This window comes from Neoarius graeffei, chromosome 6 (genome assembly GCF_027579695.1).
Source record: "Neoarius graeffei isolate fNeoGra1 chromosome 6, fNeoGra1.pri, whole genome shotgun sequence".
NCBI lineage: Eukaryota > Metazoa > Chordata > Actinopteri > Siluriformes > Ariidae > Neoarius > Neoarius graeffei.
Window position 1 is genome coordinate 56,435,880 of NC_083574.1, and position 4,168 is coordinate 56,440,047.

Below are 4,168 nucleotides of genomic sequence, written 5' to 3' on the forward strand. Positions count from 1 at the left end.
CAGAAAAATATATATTCCAATATAATATACTCAGCATAAACATTTTAAATAGATTCTATATTTTTGGTCCATCCATGACATATTACTAAAGTAGCCTATTTACTGTTGTTGATGTGGGTCACTTGCTGTTAGCCAATTCACTTTCTCATACCAGGAGAGCTGAAAGGAACGAGTATTATTCCCTACCTTTTTCACCAAGTCAATTTGAGGCGTTGGTCTACCCTGCTCTTTAATTTTAATTTTTTCCTCGAAAGGAAGACTGGCAAATGGCTTCGCCAAAATTAAATCAGCAATGCTTGGCATCCGTGCACAGCTTTCTTGCTAGCTGACTAGCCCCCTCAAGTTCAAGTTCAGTCACTCAAATAAACGAAATTTCTGGAACTAAGATAGCAAACTTGACAACACTATATTTACACTTTATTTACAATGAAAATATATACAAACTAAAAAAGCTGGTAGAAACCGTATGTAATGAATGAAATCGAAATGTAAGCTGATCTCTTACAATACACCACAGCACTTGCGAATCCGCATGGGACTGAACTGAAATTCACCGCTGCCTGTCTATAGTTGAAACGAGCTGTCAATCAAAGAAAATATCCGGCCGCTTTCACCAATCACCAGTCTCCTCGCGGAAACTGCCATGTCCCTCCCATGTGAGGCTCGGAGTCCGTGGGCGGGCATTTTCGCAGTATTTGTCCAATAACCGTCTTGCATTTTGAGATTGAAAAGCGCAGAGCTCCCAAATGCCATTGAAGTCCACTGAGGCTGGGCTGCATCGCGCTGTCACGAGGGGGAGAAACTCACGCACACATTAGGCGAACTGGGGAAAGTTATAAGGGAATGATTTCGCACTGTAGTGGGTTGAGCACATATATTTCTATGATTCTGGATCTGAAATAGCAATGTTATAAGGTCGGCTATAACATAAGCCTAGCGCAATTCATCCTACACGATGTTCGTCATTTTTAGAGGAGGCTGAGCCTCCCTCGTTGTCTTAGAGCAATCGCCCGTGCTTAGAAGTTACCCTGGGGTCCTTTGTGATCTCGCTGACTATTACACGCCTTGCTCTTGGAATGATCTTTGTTGGTCGACCACTCCTGGGGAGGGTAACAATGGTCTTGAATTTCCTCCATTTGTACGCAATCTGTCTGACTGTGGATTGGTGGAGTCCAAACTCTTCAGAGATGGTTCTGTAACCTTTTCCAGCCTGATGAGCATCAACAAAGCTTTTTCTGAGGTCCTCAGAAATCTCCTTTGTTCATGCCATGATACACTGCCACAAACATGTGTTGTGAAGATCAGACTTTGATAGATCCCTGTTCTTTAAATAAAACAGGGTGCCCACTCACACCTGATTGTCATCCCATTGATTGAAAACACCTGACTCTAATTTCACCTTCAAATTAAGTGCTTATCCTAGTTCACATACTTTTGCCACTCACAGATATGTAATATTGGATCATTTTCCTCAATAAGTAAATGACCGAGTATTATAATTTTGTCTCATTTGTTTAACTGGGTTCTCTTTATCTACTTTTAGGACTTGTGTGAAAATCTGATGATGCTTTAGGTCATATTTATGCAGAAATATAGAAAATTCTAAAGGGTTCACAAACTTTCAAGTGCCACTGTATATCCAGGTTCTCGAGCAACATATGCTCTCATCCAGACGACGTCTCTTTCAGGGAAGACCTTGTATTTTCCAACATGACAATGCCAAACCACATACTGCATCAATTACAGCATCATGGCTGTGTAGAAGAAGGGTCCGGGTACTGAACTGGCCAGCCTGCAGTCCAGATCTTTCACCCATAGAAAACACTTGGCGCATCATAAAATGGAAGATATGACAAAAAAAGACCTAAGACAGTTGAGCAACTAGAATCCTACATTAGACAAGAATGGGTTAACATTCCTATCCCTAAACTTGAGCAACTTGTCTCCTCAGTCCCCAGGCGTTTACAGACTGTTGTAAAGAGAAAAGGGGATGTCTCACAGTGGTAAACATGGCCTTGTCCCAACTTTTTTGAGATGTGTTGTCATGAAATTTAAAATCACCTAATTTCTCTTTAAATGATACATTTTCTCAGTTTAAACATTTGATATGTCATCTATGTTCTATTCTGAATAAAATATGGAATTTTGAAACTTCCACATCATTGCATTCAGTTTTTATTTACAATTTGTACTTTGTCCCAACTTTTTTGGAATCGGGGTTGTAACTACATCATGAAGAATTAAAGCCCCTCCTTCACAGATGAGTGAAAATGTTGAATACATTTCCTCTTTTTGATTGCTTGGGTTAAAAATGCCAAGTTATGATGACAATTGATTATTCACTTAAATATGAATAATATGATACATTTTGGGTATTTGATATGGCGAAATAGGACACAATAGAAAAATCAAGAACACACTGGAAAGATGAGAATAACGGCTGTGGTAAAAGAACAGCGACTGTACCGGCTGAAGTGTGCTTTTAATGCAGTGTCGCCTGAGGGTCTGAAGATCACAGGCATCCAATGTCAGTTTTCAGCTTTGTCTCTTGCATACAGAGATTTCCCCAGATTCTCTGAATCTCATCTCATCTCATGATCTCTAGCCGCTTTATCCTGTTCTACAGGGTCGCAGGCAAGCTGGAGCCTATCCCAGCTGACTACGGGCGGTCAATTTAGAGTCACCAGTTAACCTAACCTGCATGTCTTTGGACTGTGGGGGAAACCGGAGCACCCAGAGGAAACCCACGCGGACACGGGGAGAACATGCAAACTCCACACAGAAAGGCCCTCGCCGGCCACGGGGCTCGAACCCGGACCTTCTTGCTGTGAGGCGACAGCGCTAACCACTACACCACCGTGCCGCCCTTCTCTGAATCTTTTAATGATATTATGTACTATAGATGATGTGATCCCCAAATTCTTTGCAATTTTACATTGAGGAATTTTATTCTTAAAATTGTTGCACTGTTTGCCCACGCAGTGTTTCACAGAGCGCTGAACCCCCCCATCTTTACTTCTGAGAGACTCCGCCTCTCTGGGATTCCCTTTCTATAACCAATCATGTTACTGACATGTTGCCAATTAACCAAATTAGGGTTTGGGTTGTTTTTTTTTACGCATTACACAACTTTTTCAGTCTTTTGTTGCCCATAGATAGATAGATTTTACTGATCCCAAGCTAGGAAATTGTTTTGTTGCAGCAGCAAATTATCAGACATGCAAAAAGAAAAAAAAGACACACTGTGTCCAACATAAAATAGAGTAATAAAAAAAAAGATCCCAAGAACAAGCTGACTATACAACATACAGATGAAAATAATTAAATAAGCACGAGTCTAATTCTGCTTTTAACTCTGAAATTTAAAAAAAACATGAAGCTGGAACTGAAAGCCGCACAATTTCCCTCATTGTTTTAAGATTAGCTAACTAGCAAATGTAAAAGCCAGTTAAATTTCTCCAAAACAAACAAAAAACAACTGTCTAAGAATAATTGTACAATGAAGGTAAAGAGAAGTCATCTAAACTATCTAACTTATAGTCGCCATGTCCAAAAATAAATAACACATCTGTGAATTGTTAGTAATTATTTTACATAAGCAAACACTTACCTATTTCTGCTAGCAACACAACATCACTGCATTCACTTTCGTCAGGAAGAGCAGTCGATTCCAGAAAGATTCATTTCTCGAGTGCAGGCACTGGGAAGTGAGAGTCGATTCCAGAAAGATTCAAATTCTCGAGTGCAGGCAATGGGAAGTGAGAGTCGACTCCGAAGCTTTGAGAGCCACTTCCGAGATTTGATTCCGGATCCGCTGTTATTGGCCGTTATTTAAAGAGTTTGTGTTATGAATTTGTTTTGATGACCTAAAGGTTGCTTTTCAACGCCTTAATGCTCTTTATTTTTTAATAAATTAACTGGTGTCGGAGAAACCTTACAAGACGTAAAAAAAAGTCGTTTTATCCATTAGGATATTGTATTATATCTTTAATTAATTCTGTAATGTTAATTTTATAAGACCACCAACCAGAACTGTGTTTTATTTTTCGCACATAAAAAAAATGTGTGTGTGTATATTATGTGTGTGTAGAATCGATTCCAAGCATTTCTGGAATCGATACGTCACGTCTGTTTTCAGCGCAGTGCATGCTGGGATTTGTCCGTCCCG

The 4,168-nt window shown here is 39.8% G+C and overlaps 1 protein-coding gene across 1 annotated transcript in view; it reads right to left on the reverse strand.

Annotated features, from left to right (window-relative positions):
* The window catches only part of ighmbp2 (immunoglobulin mu DNA binding protein 2), a 38,088-nt gene extending 34,428 nt beyond the window's left edge, over positions 1-3,660 (reverse strand). The window contains exon 1 of the mRNA XM_060923900.1: positions 3,611-3,660. The gene's annotated coding sequence lies outside the window, so the exon portion shown is untranslated. The remainder of the gene's footprint in view (positions 1-3,610) is intronic.
* Between the last annotated feature and the right edge of the window lie 508 nt (positions 3,661-4,168).